Here is a 14,264-nt window from a genome sequence, read left to right on the forward strand (position 1 = left end):
GTCCAAGGTATCAATTTCCTCTACTTTCTTTATTTTCATTTCCTTAGCTACAGATGTCCAAGGTATCAATTTCCTCTACTTTCTTTATTTTTATTTCCTATCAGTTTGGGCTTTTCCTACAGATTTTTTTCTTAAATACAGTCTGTTTCTGGACATTCTCTCAGCTTGAATCCACTGTTATTTAACTGGAGCCTTGTGGATATGGTGCTAAATTCTGGAGGGGGTGGGGACATTCCATAATCCTCTGATTTAAGCTGCAGTCTCTTAGTGATCTTGTGCCACTGAGCTGTGACCTTCACACATACTCCTCAGCTTTTCTGCTCTTCCTGCCCTTAGATGAGACAGGAGAGCGTGAGGGGTCTGGAGGTTGGAATCTTCCTTTTCCTGTGTTTGTTAGTCTCTAAGTAGTTTTTCATGAGGGAAGACTTTTGTTAATTAAAAAAAATAAATGTTCCTGGTGTATTTCCAAATAGTTACTTTTCCCCTTGCACTGCAGGAAGTAAATGAGCATTTTTCTCTGTTCATTACTCTGAGAAACTGGTGGAGCTCCTGGAGATAAAACTCATGATCGCTCAGTGGCCTTCTGAAGGCCGAACCCCTAGGGGTATTAAACTCTCAAGCTAGTCTACAATGAACTTCCAATAATTTGTCAATTACAATTTCAATTTTCCTACCACTTTCTGCTTCCATTTGGGGGGATGGAAGTTTTCTCTGTGACTACAGTTTCCTAAGGGATAAGAAACACTGGCTTACAGTTTTCTCGGCTTTTTCCTTACTGTGAGAAAGGTTGTGGTGACCTCTAAACTCTACATATCAGAACAGAAACCAGAAGTATGGAATCTCACATTTCTGATCTGATGAAGCTGAAGAATAAAAAGAGGTCTAGTAAAAAGCGTTAATGTTCCCAAAGGAACATTTATAATGCCTGGCACATAATAAATACAAGAAGTTAACACAGTTATTTCCTTAGTTATGTCGATAGGGTAAGAGACATTCAATAGGGAAGAGTACAAACTCAGTCTCCACTTGGGTTTCAAGTGCATTTCTACCACTCCTTGGGTCATCACTATGCAGTTATTTAACTGTCCCAGGCCTTCGATTCCTATTGCAGGATACGTGTGCCTGGCAAATGATAAGGTCAGTATACACACAAACTCTGATGATTACAATACACGAATTTAATAAATGTCTCTGATATTTATTAGGACAATCATTTATACATCATTCCTTTACTTCAACAAACAAACGTAATGTAGGTTTACCATGTGCATGGAACTCTGCCGAGGCTGGGGGTGCACAGACATCCTCTCATCCGTGCTGAGGTGGCAGACTATAACTCGGGTTCATGTGATAAGTGGTACAGAACCAAATTACTGTACAAAGACAAGAAGAAAAATAGCCAATTGGTTCAGATCATCAAGGAGAACCTCACAAAGCCTCCACCAACGCCACAAAATGAGTGGCACTGACAAACGAGCGACATCTCTTCAAACGTACAAATGGAGGTAGAACACGAATACACAGAACCGCTGGGGACAAGACAGCAAGTTGAGAAGAAACCCCTGGATAAATCTCAGAGCAGAGGGAAACAATATCATTCCCATGTCTCAGGTCCCACAGCGATGAAGCCGTGAGGTCAGCATCTGAAGCCAGCAATCTGACTCTAGAGCTTAACCTGTTTCATGTCTTAAAATATTCCTGGAAGTGTGCAACACTAGCCATCATTTAAGATATGGCGCAGTGAGACAGCTAAATTAGGCACAGACTCACGAGGAAGGTGAGGTCAGCCTTTCTGTAAGTTATGGATTAGGAAAATAGTTGGAAGACTTCCAAAAGCATTAAAATGTTATGTTTTTACAAAGTTAGCAGTGTCTTTTCAAAAATAGTTTTCCTGCATTTAACTTTCCTTTTTATCGTTTTTGTTCTGATTATCATTGTTCATGTCTGTCATCTTCAGAGGTTTGTTACCAACACTTTAGTTTATTTTAGGGGCAATATTTTTATATCTGAGGCAACTTCAAGCTGTCAGTTGACAGCAAACGGAATAGATCTTATGTATTTGTGTTAGGCTACACATTGATATACATTTACAACCTGAGCACATAGAAGAAATGGACCTGTTAAAATGATCACATTGGTTCTGAGGAAAAAAAGTAATTGTACTTCAGAGGAAAACAGCTGCTCCAACTGTGCTATTCTGTATCCGAGCTCTTTCCTGACAGTACTGTCATCATTTAGCAATAAATGCCTCAAATGTCCTGACATAAAAGGAGCAACTGCACACTGGGTGCAGTTTGAGGATTGCAGATGGCAAGATTTCATTCTTTTTGGGTGAGTAACACTATCTATATCTATATCTAATCTATATCTATATCTATATCTCCTCTTCTTCCTTCATTCACACATCAGTGGACACTTAGATTTCTTCCATATCCTGGCCATTGCAAAAAATGCTGCAATAAACATGAATGCGTATGTCTTTTCAAATTAGAGAAATACCCAGAAGTGTAATTGTTGAGTTCTTCTTAGCTTCTTGTTATAGGCTTTGTTTTAAAGTCTATTTTGTCTCATGTAAGTATACGCCGACTTTTTTTTGTTTGTTTCTTTGTTTCCATTTGCATGAAATATAGTTTCCCTTCCCTTTGATCCGATGTAGGTCTCTTCAAGGCAGTGTAAGTATGGGTCGTGTTTCCTTATCTATTCAGCCACTCTATGTCTTTTGTTTGGGGCATTTAATCCATTTACATTTAAAGTATTTATTGATAGGAATGTAGTTTTGGGCATTTTATTATTCATGTTGTCGATATTTTCTTTCTTTTTGTTTTTTATAACTTGTTAAAGAAATCCATTTAAAATTCTTGAATGTTGATTTGGTGGTGATGAACTACCTTAGCTTTTTCTTGTCTGGGAAGTTCTTTATCTGTCCTTCAATTCTAAATGATAGCTTTGCTGACTAGTGTAATTTTGGTTGCAGGTCCATGGTTGTCATTACTAAGAAATTATTGTGTCAATCCCTCTGGCCTATAAAATTCAGCTGACAGCCTTATGGAAGTTCCCTTGTAGGTAACTAACTGCTTTTCTGTTGCTGCTTTTAGGATTCTCTCTTTGCCTTTAAGTTTGACATTTAAATTATGATGTGTCTTGGTGTGAGGCTCTTTGAGTTAATCTTGTTTGGAACTCTGTGTTTCCTGAACATGTATGTCTACTTCCTTCACCAGGTTTGGGAAATTTTTGGCATTATTTCTTCAAATAGGGTTTTAATTCCTTGCTCTTTCTCTCCTCCGTCTGGTACCCCTATGCTGTAAATGTTAGTATGCTTGAAATCCCAGAAGTTCTTTAAATTATCTTCATTTTTGGATTATTTTTTCCTTTTTGCTGGTCTAATTGGAGGTTCTGCTACTTTATCTTCCAAAATGCTGATTTGTTCCTCTGCTTCATCTATTCTTTAATGCAGTTTTCATTTTAGTTATTCTAATCTTTATTTCTGACTAGTTCTTTTTTATGTTTTTTATCTCCACTTTTATGTTTCCTATCTCTCGATTGTAGTTCTCACTGAGACCAACAATTCTTCCCCTAAGTTAATTGACCATCCTTACAACCAGTGTTTTGAAATCTGCATCTGATAGAATGCTTGTCTCCATTTCATTTAGTCTTTTTCTGATGTATTGTTCTGTTCTTTTATTTGAGATATGTTTTTCTGTCTCTTCAGTTTGGCAACCTCCCTGTATATTTCAATGTATTAGATAGAGCTCCTACATCTCTGGGGTTTGGTAGAGTTGCCCAAGCTAGTAGATATCCTGTAGGGTCCAGTAGCACAGCCTCTCTGTTCACCAGAGGCAGACACTCTAGGTACACTCTCCCATGTGGGCTGTGTATGCCCTCCTGTTGTAGTTGAGCCTTGAGTTCTGGTGGTATTCCAGTGGGAGGGAATGACCCTCATGCTGATTGGCTAGAAGGACTGGCCATGACTACAATAGAGAAGTGTTGTGTAAGGTCTGATTCTACTGAACAAGATTCACTGAAGCATGGCTCTTGGGCCTGCTGAATCTGCTCTTTGGGTGTGTTATATGTGGAACTGATGGGAGTATCTAGTAGGGTCTGGCCACTGGGTATGTTGATTCTTGATCCTTTTGAGAGGGTCTCTAGGTGGACCAAGATCAGCCATTACTTGGGCCCATCTTGGTATGAGCTACAAAGTGACCTACAGATAGTTGCCACTTATGCTGGGCCAAACTCCAAACTGACTGGCTGCCACTGGTCTTAGGCTTGGGGCTACTTAGAAAAATGTATCAAGCATACTGAGACATACCCTCCTTACATGGGGTTTGTGAAACTTTGAGAGATTTTAGAAAAGTCTGCAGCACAAACCAAGACGTGATGTTTGTATGGAAAAACCACTGGAAGCATCATGGGTTGGGCTCACAAATTGGGTGAGGCGGGGTGAACAGTGTTAGCTAAGTCCATGGAGATTCAGATATGGTGCCTGCCTGCTCCTTCAGGCTGGGGGTGGGACGAGAACTCAACAAAGGAACCATTACTTCTGCCTGCAATTCTGTCTAGGAGAAAGTTACCTCCCCCCAGCCCTCACCCTGAAGTCCTACAATTCAGTTCCTCTTCTGCATGTTCCTGTGTGCTTTTTGAGCTGCTGCTCCAGAGCAAGCTAGTCTATCAGCAAGTAAGTCTGTCTGTGGTCCCTTTAAGAGGAACTGCCTGGGGGTCCAGCAGCCCTCTATCTCACTCAGCCAAAATCCCCACTGGTTTTCACAGCCAAACGTTATGCTGACTTCTCTTTCCAGCATTGAAGCCCTGAGGTAGGGAACATGGTGTGGGGCTAACTCCCCTGTCTCCTCAGAGGGACCTCTGCAGCCAAGATATCCCTCAGAATTTTTAATTTTTGGTGTGGGACCAGCTTGTTCCATGTCTGCATCCCTCCTAACAGTCTCGACATGGCTTCTCTTATACATCCTTAGTTATAGTACTCTGTTCAGTAAGATTGCAGGCAGTTCTCAATGATGGTTATTGTGTAGTTTAGCTGTAATTTTGATGTCTATGATCTGGGGAGGAGGCAAGCACAGTTTTTATCTACTACACACTCTTGACACACTGTTTTACCAATGCAGCCAGTGGCTCTACCATCTCAAACATGCCTGAAAATACTGAGAATTTGATTAACAATTTTGAAGGCAAATGGGCCAACAGAAGCTGCATCCTGTGGATAGGTGCAATGTGTAACACAAAGAGGGGACAGACCATGAAAAGACTCATCAAAGTGCAAGGTCAGATGCCTCAAACATCCTCAAAGCACAGAAAAGCAGCAACAGCATTAAGTTTACCTGTTCAATTATCAAGTATTTATATTACAGTGATTTTGTTCTGGCAATAAAAAGATGTCCAGGAAGACAGAGCTGTCCTCTAGCCAAGCATGGAGGTCAGCAAGCACAAAGCAGTGGTAAGCACTCCAGCTAGGACATCTGCTCACACAATAGACCCAGTTTGCTCTTGCTCCTGGGAAATTTTCCATTAAAGTGTGAAGCCAACCTAGCTTTAAATGTAGTCAAATGTGATCATGAATAAACCATGGGGGAGGCATAAGTAAAATTCTACAGATCAGGGAAGAGACTATAAAAACCCACTAACAGTGCATGCTGAGGCGTATTGTTTCAAAATAGTTCTTATTTCAAAGAATCAGAAAAGAGTAGGCTATGTGTTTTAAGACCGTTTACTATTCCTCCTCTTCATCTTCTCTCAAAAGAATATCAATTCAAATTTCTTGCTTCTCCATAAAGGAATTCTTTAAAAAAAAAACACATGGGAGGAAATGATATATACCTGTATCATTTGTTTGAAATGCATCCAGATATAGTTCAATAAAAAATATTTATTCTTTGTGATTGTAGGAGAAGGTGCTTTGAGGATGACAACAGGAACGCTCAGATGAATTGTCATTACTCTCCTTACAACTGTATTTCTCTCTTTCTTCACTTATACGTCACCTTTCTTGGAACTCTGTCAGGGTTTACAGTATAGGATACTTAGCACAATGATGAAGGGAAAGCAAATAGAATAGCATGTGATACTGGGAAAGTCTAAGTAGGTAATAAATGGCCATCTCTTGCAGAGCAATAACGTTGCCACTTATGGCTAGCACAGCATAATCTGGGTAGTTTCCACCTACATAGCTTGCTCTCTGTCTCTGTTTAGTTCATTCCTTCTTATGGGCTTCAACATGAAAGGCTGAGAAACCAAGGAACCACAGGGTTTCAGGAAACAGAAATATCCATCAATTTCGAATGGTTGTTGGGAATGAGGAATAGATGCAGAGGCAAGGAAAGTCAATGGTAGAGAGAATAGGTCATTCTTGAGCACTCACCCCTGTTTCAATCTTAAAAATAGGTTATTTTCTTCTCTCTATTATCTATCAAGCTTCTCTATGGCATTTTAATGGAAGGAAAGCTATAGCTATATAAAGGCCTCGTTATGAAAAATTATTCTAAAACATTGGCCATAACCCAGTATTTTTTGGTGTACTAGAATGTGTTCTTGCTGCTTCCTAGAAAACTATGCATTAGAATTTTCTGTTTATGCAAATAATGAGAAAACAGTGTTTAATTTAATGATGAGGGAAAATGTACCTGGATTCAGGTGGGTAGGGATCACAATTTGTTGAGGAAAGAACAATAAATTTATTAGCAACCCATCACTATCTGGGTGTGATTATGACACATATAACACCATATGGCTTCCATAGCCTAATAATATCTAGTAATAAGAACAAATGTAGACCTAAGTGTTTGTAATCTTAAGTGTCATCATCTTTGTCATAATCTTTGAGAAGCCAGTCAAGGAAATCCAATCACAAACTTTCTGCAAGGACGCATCGAGCCTTACAATTCTATGATTTTTACAACACACAGATAAACATTCTGAAGAATTCTCGTCATTTTGTATTACATTGAAATATGATTTAATAAAACAATAGATACATAATACACTTTTAAGTATTAGCATTCATTTAAACATAATAGATGGTAATGAGTTTTATGATTCTCACTAAAACCACTTTGGGTATCTCTGTTCTGCCAGAAAATAAAAACTGAGAAATACTGCAACAATTTATTAGAAAAGCAGATATAGTGATTTTAAGCCAAAACGTTGGCAGCCAGGTTCTGGTCTGTAGAGCAAATACAGTTTGAATCCTTCCAAAAGGCACACTCATCTTAGCACCAATGTCACAGACGGTGTTCATCTCCTAACTGATTTGACTACACTGACTCATGCTCATTTTCTGCAGTAATATTGAATTTCTTTTATAATTTCACACTTTCATCCTTTGTTCTGAATAAACAAAAGAGGATGTGATAGTCCCCTAGGCTCTACTGTTGTAAGGCATTTTAAGAAACACTTTGCCATCCTAGCTGGTTTGGCTCAGAAGATAGAGCCTCGGGCTGTGGACTGAAGGGTCCCGGGATCCCCAGTAGGGAGCATACAGGAAGCAGCCAATCAATGATTCTCTTTCATCATTGATGTTTCTCTCTCTCCCTCCCCCTTCCTCTCTGAAATCAATAAAAACGTATTTTTTTAAAAAAGAAACACTTTGCCAAGGCCCCCCTTTCCGTTATTACCTATCTGCCCTTTCTCCAGTAGTTCAGCACTCACTCATGGAACCCTTATCATAAAGTCAGCTTTTGAAAATTGATTAATTTTCATTCCTCTGAGTGATGCTCATTAAAGTACAAAAAATTTAATACAGTTGTTTAAATAAATATGGTAGAAAGATATACCTAAATACAGTCTAAATAATAAACATTGGCATGCATTTGATATGTTGCTACCCTCCCCACACCAGGAGAATTTTTTTTGTTTCATATTGTTCTAGAAGAGATAAGGAGGCTTCATAAAGCTTACTATTGAAGAAAATTACTTGCTTATTAAAATGTGGAGAAAGAGGTATTTTTTCATTAATTTACAAAGGCATATTGCAAAATAATGATCTTACTTGAGTGTAGGTAGAGCAGTATTTTTCTTTTATCAGAAGTCACTCCTCTGGCAATCACAACATTCTGGAGAATTGTCTAGATACAGAAAGCAAAAATAAAAAGTCTTGCAAACATTCTAAATAGATGCAATGCAATCTATACACTGAAATGCACCCATTTCATCCATAAGGAGGCACGCATCCCGTTTACACTTATAGCGCATACAATTTTACCACATTTCTTGTCAATTTCTAGGAGTAACTCAAAACCTTGTGGATCATCAAGAGGATGAAATAATATAATAAGTATTCCTTAAATGGCTAATGTCATAAAACTAATTTCTGCAGAACACAGTTTGGGAAAATTGGCTTTAAAAAAAAAAGTACAAAAGGATATTAGATAATTTGCCCAAAATTGTGTGTGCCAGTAGTTGCATTCAGGTCTAAAATGCCAATACTTCAGCCTTTAGAATAATGCCAAGTTTAAATTATCAATAATATTTAAAAGCCTGCCTTGTGAGGAATCACCTCATGTTTGAGGCCAAAAAGTGATTACTATTTTTAATGAGACATAGCTATTAACTCAGTTTTATGCTGCGGGAGCAGGGTTGACCTCTATAAATCAAGGTTTGAGCAACACATTGCTATTTCCAAAGGTTAGAGTAATGTTTCTGCCTTTGCCACTTAATGTTTAATGATCACATTTCTATAATCTGTGTTATAAACTCAATTGCAGTCTTGAAACTACTCTAATACTGTAATAAAATAATAACCAAGTGAGAGATCATATGTAAGAGAACAGTGGTTACCCAGCGAATTTGCAGAGGTACACAGCGGGCTGCAGAGGAGGGAGGTGCCTGTGTAACTCAACAGAGACTCGTTTCTGACTCTGATTCAGATTTATTCAGAGGCCTATCAATATGGCCTTTTAATAAGCTCCCCAGAGAAATGAGAACCTTAGCCAAGTTGGGAACCCTAAACTAGACCACCAGCTTCTGGGTGGTGGTAAAATAATTCAGGAATGGCTCTGACATTCCTGGCCCCTGGTGGACACTCTCTATTATCCCCTTCAGTGACTGTGGGCTGAGCTTGTCTATAAAATAAAGTGTTAGAGCAATTGGACATCCATAGGCAAAAGTATGAACCAGTAACTGAACCTTACCCCATATACAAAAAAATAATTCAGACTGAATTATAGATTAAAATTTAAAAATATAAATATATGTTTTAAAATAAAACTTAAGAGGAAAAACTAGGGCTGTGAGGGAACTACAACTCGGTAAAGAGCCTTAGACATAAAACCAAAAGCACGCACATAAAAGAAAAAAATGTGATAAACTGGAATTCATTAATTTTTAAAAATTTTGTTCTACAAAAGATCATGTTTAAGGATCAAAATACAAGCTATAGACATAGAGAAAATATTTTCAAGTCACACATTTGTGAAAACAATTGTATGTATCACCTATAAAGATCTTAAACTTTTAAAAATCCAATTAGAAAATGGGCAAATGACGTGAATTAGTCATTTCACTAAAGAGACTAGATAGATCAAAAATAAGCAGATGAAAATATATTCAACACCTCTAGCAATTAAGGAAGTAAATGGAAATTAAGAGCATGATGAGATATCATGACACATTTAGTTATTGCAATATAGCTAAAGTTTAAAAACAATAATAATTTTAAACATATATGTAAAATTCTGACATGAACTTTGAGAAACTGAATTTCTCAAAAATTGCTGGTGAGACTTTAAAATGGTACAGTCACTATGAAAATATTTTGCCAATTTCTTAAAAATCCTATATAATAAAATCCTAATATGCAAATTGACTGAATGGCGGAATGACTGGTCACTATGACATGCACTGACCACCAGGGGGCAGACGCTCAATGCAGGGGGCTGCCCCCAGCCCACAGGCCCCAGGCCAGCCAAGGTGGGTGCCAGCGGGGGGCCCCCTGATTGCCCTGCCAGTCGTCCCACAGGTCGGCCCTGATTGCCAGCCAGGCCTAGGGACCCTACCCATGCATGAATTTTGTGCACCGGGCCTCTAGTATATAAATAAATAAATGTGCAACTGCCATATGACCCAGAAATTGCACAGGTGGGCATTTATGCCAGGGAAATGAAACTTTATGCTCACCCAAATATATGTACACAGATGTTCATAATAGTTTTATTTGTAATAGCCAAAAACTAGAAATAACCCAATGCCTCTCAAAAGCTAAATGGTTAGCACCCTGTGGTACATCTATACCATGGACTCTTACTCAACAATAAAAATGAATCAACTATTGATAACCATACAAACTGTGATGGATCTCAAGGTCATTGTGCTGAATGTAGAAAGCTAACCTCTAATGTCACATATGGTAGGTTTCCATGCATATAACATTCTTAAAATGACAGAATTATACAGATAGAGAATAGGTTGCTGTTGGAGTTACAGGAAGAGTATAACTACACATATATAAAATTTTAAAATAAATGAAAAGTATATATTGTTGGTGATTTATATATTTAAATATAAAATTGGTAGTGATGGAATAGTACTGTGTCTTGATTGTGGTGGTGGTAATAGGCATCTATACATATAATAAAATGACATAGAGCTATAAACAGACAATGTGCCAGTGTCAGTTTTCTACTTTCAATATTGTATCTTATTACGTACAAAATAACCATGGGGAAATACTGGGTGAAGGGTTAACTAGATGTCTCTGTACTATCGCTGCAACTTTCAGTAAACGTACATTTATTTCAAAATGAAAAGTTATCAAAAATTATTCATCAATTTAGAGAATTGGTGAATTCAGAGACAAGGATCTAGGGACAAAAATCAAAATTATTCTCCACTCTGAGCACCTGCTGTATACAATGTATTGTGTTGCATGGCATTATAGTTTATTTAGGCTGCTGTAACTTTCAGTCTCAATAACTATGAGAAAATAACTTTCTACTTTTTTAAACCATCCAGTTTCCATACAACCTTGCACCCCCCACCCCCAGGCCTACTGCACTATTGTCTGTATCCATGGGTTTTGAATGAAGATGTTAATCACCTTCTTTTGGGATTTCTTAATTTGGACCATTTTTCTTTCTTTCTTTCTTTTTTTAAAATATATTTTATTGATTTTTTACAGAGAGAAAGGGAGAGGGATAGAGAGTTAGAAACATCGATGAGAGAGAAACATCGATCAGCTGCCTCCTGCACACCACCTACTGGGGATGTGCCCACAACCAAGGTACATGCCCTTGACCAGAATCGAACCTGGGACCTTTCAGTCCGCAGGCCGACGCTCTATCCACTGAGCCAAACCGGTTAGGGCTGGACCATTTTTCTATTTGTGTTTTTTGTGTTCCTGTTGAACCATCCTTAATCTCACAAGTGTCACTTCTGTGCAACTCTTTGCACTTGTGATGTGGTGGTCTCCAGCACAAGAATGTGGGCACTGGGTTCTCTTCCTTATGAAGGTAATTGGTCGACAGCTACTTCAAATCTTAACCTTTATCTCATTATCCATTCCCTTGAACCAGATTAAATAGCTGGCTATCCAGACAAGTGCATTACAATTAAAGCAGGAAAAATTAATTAGGTTATTATGCACATACACATGCCAAGTAGACCAAGAAGATGTAGAATTCAGATAGCAAAGCTTTTCTAGAACGAGAGGCCTAAAACTCTACACATGCTCAAAGACATTTTTTTTTTCAATATATTTTTATTGATTTCAGAGAGGAAGGGAGAGGGACAGAGAGATAGAAATATCAGTGATGAGAGAGAATCATTGATTGGTTGCCTTCTTTATGCCCCCACTAGGGATCAAACCCGCAACCCAGGCATGTGCCCTTGACCAGAATCAAACCTGGGACCCTTCAGTCCACAGGCCAATGCTCTATCCACTGAGCAAAACCAGCTAGGGCTCAAAGACATTTTTAATCCTACAAATAAAACAAAATTATTATGGCATATATATATACTAGAGACCTGGTGCACAAAAATTTGTGCACTGGGGAAGAGGGGGGACGGGTTCCCTCAGCCTGACCTGCCCCCTCTCACAATCCTGGAGCCCTCAGGGGATTTCCTACTGAAGGCTAAGCCGCAGTCTGGTCTCCCTCTGAGGGAGGTGACCAGGCTGATCAGGGAAAGGCGCCGCCCCCATCACCCTGCTGCTGCTGCCACTGAGCCCCGGGCCTTGCATCTGCCTGAGCCCAAGGCTGCCGTGTGCCCCAGGTTTCACAGCCGCTGTGGCTTTGTCCTGATGGACATCCGGATGGACGTCTGGAAGACATCTGCCTTAATTAGCATACTACAATTTTATTTATATATATACTGAAAAAATAATCTAACACCTGGACTTGTTAACAATATAATACCACTTTTATACTGTATCAGAGGCAGAATGCATGTTTATAAAAAACAGTAGACAAGCGATCAAAGAAAGATTTTACAAATAAACATTTGAACTTTTTTTTTGCAATAGGGAACAATTTTAGATAATTTATGCTCTTCTGCAACTCATTTGTATTCTAGTCTAAATATACATCAGCCTCAATGGTTGACAAAATCTGGGCCAGAAACCTAAATACAGAACTCCGGGGAGGACTGCTGGCTGGGTGCAAGCTCATTTATGTAACCACCGGTCCAATATTTTATCAAGGTGGGGAAGAGTATAATGTGCTTCCCTGTAGCCCGCGGGATGCACTCTGTACACCAACATGCAAGAGAGAAAGAAAAAACAATAGCAGTGTAGCAATCAGGAAGTGTGGTGTGCTTTTTAAGGCCAGGTGAAGGCATAGTTTTAGAGTGGTTCTGACGTTTTTAGGATGCTGACATTCCCACAATTTGTCCCTTTACACAGGCTCCTCCCTGATGGATAGCAAACAAGTTCAATTCTTTCCCGGCTTAAATAAAACGTTCACTTTACTATTCTTCTACTTATAATCATGTTGATTTTTCCATTAATGGCCAAATTTCTTAGACTGCTGCTGAGATAGTTTTCTTACCATCTATTTACCGAAAACATGAACTAATTCAAGATTTTTTTTTTCATTGCTGTCAGTCAAATCACATTGATTACGCACTTACCTCCCATTAGAAAAATTCTAAATATTCCCTTAATCTAGAGATCATGGAGTTCCATCTTTTGCTTCTCGCTAGCATGTGTACTGTGCGAGAATGAATAAAAGATCAAGACCTACCCACCCTTAACCCTTCACTTCACCAGGAAGTACAAGTTGTAAATGGTTTCCAGTGGGAACATGGGTGATAGGGACTCCATTCCTGAACTCTATATATGCTCTGGCACCATAACTCTTCCTGAAAACACAGACCATAAACAGTAAATAGTCCTGAACAGGTTAAAAGAAAATTTTAATGAAAACAACAACAAATCACTCTTCCAGGCAGGCTAGCGGTAATCTATTACTCTATTGCACTTAATTAAATCCAGTTTCAGACAATTTAATTCAATATGTTTAAGGTATTGACCAAGGTGCAGGCCTCCTTGGAGGAGACCCATCAGTGCTGGAAGGGACATGCAGCTCTCATGGATTTGTTTAATTATCTGTCTTGTTTTAGCGTCTCTGGCTTCCCAGAGCTTGACAACAATTGCCATTGCCCTACACTACCAGGCTGAGTGCGTGCTTCCTATGGCAGAACTGGACTTGGACCCAGCTGCCTAGGCAAAGCCTGCCCTGGACCCTTCTCCACCCATCTTGACACATAATTGGGTGTTTTACTCACTGGAACCACAAGCATTTTTGTACAAATTCCAGAATAAATGTCTACTGGAACTTAGCATGTCCCAATTTTTATGAAGTGACGTGGCCTGTAGATACTAGTAAAATCCATGGGGCAGAAGAGAGGCTAGATTTAAGCAGTTGTATTATCTCTATTAAAACTACTTATTATGCTAAAGCTTTGTATACAATGTTACATTTAACCCTTATAAAAATCACTAATGATAGATGCATATTACTGTAATGTGAGATAAAAAATAAGAGATTTAATAATGTCCCAAGGATCACATGATCTCAATATATATGCTGCTAATCACTACCATAATATATATGTACCCTTTTGCAAATTTTGAAAATCAAAGAGGAATAAAAATCCCAACATAATTTTGGCTCCTTGGCAAAGTCTTTTAAATGGAGCAATAACTCTAGGCCACCCATAATGAAATTAACCTCACCAAATTACCTGGAGGAGGACCAAACTCTGGGGAACAGGATGGAGACTCGTGGAAGCAATGACTTAATTCTAACTGAAAATGCCAAGGG

The 14,264-nt window shown here is 38.7% G+C and overlaps 1 protein-coding gene across 2 annotated transcripts in view; it reads right to left on the minus strand.

Annotated features, from left to right (window-relative positions):
* SNTG1 (syntrophin gamma 1) overlaps window positions 1–14,264 on the minus strand; it is a 107,783-nt gene that overhangs the window by 67,028 nt on the left and 26,491 nt on the right. The window contains exons 4-5 of one of the 2 annotated variants that reach the window (XM_081110881.1): window positions 7,997–8,072; window positions 1,263–1,373 (exon numbers count right to left, since the gene is read on the minus strand). The gene's annotated coding sequence lies outside the window, so the exon portion shown is untranslated. The remainder of the gene's footprint in view (window positions 1–1,262; window positions 1,374–7,996; window positions 8,073–14,264) is intronic. The other variant, XM_081110880.1, reaches the window with a different exon arrangement.

Source organism: Myotis nattereri (assembly GCF_964212035.1).
Source record: "Myotis nattereri genome assembly, chromosome: 17".
NCBI lineage: Eukaryota > Metazoa > Chordata > Mammalia > Chiroptera > Vespertilionidae > Myotis > Myotis nattereri.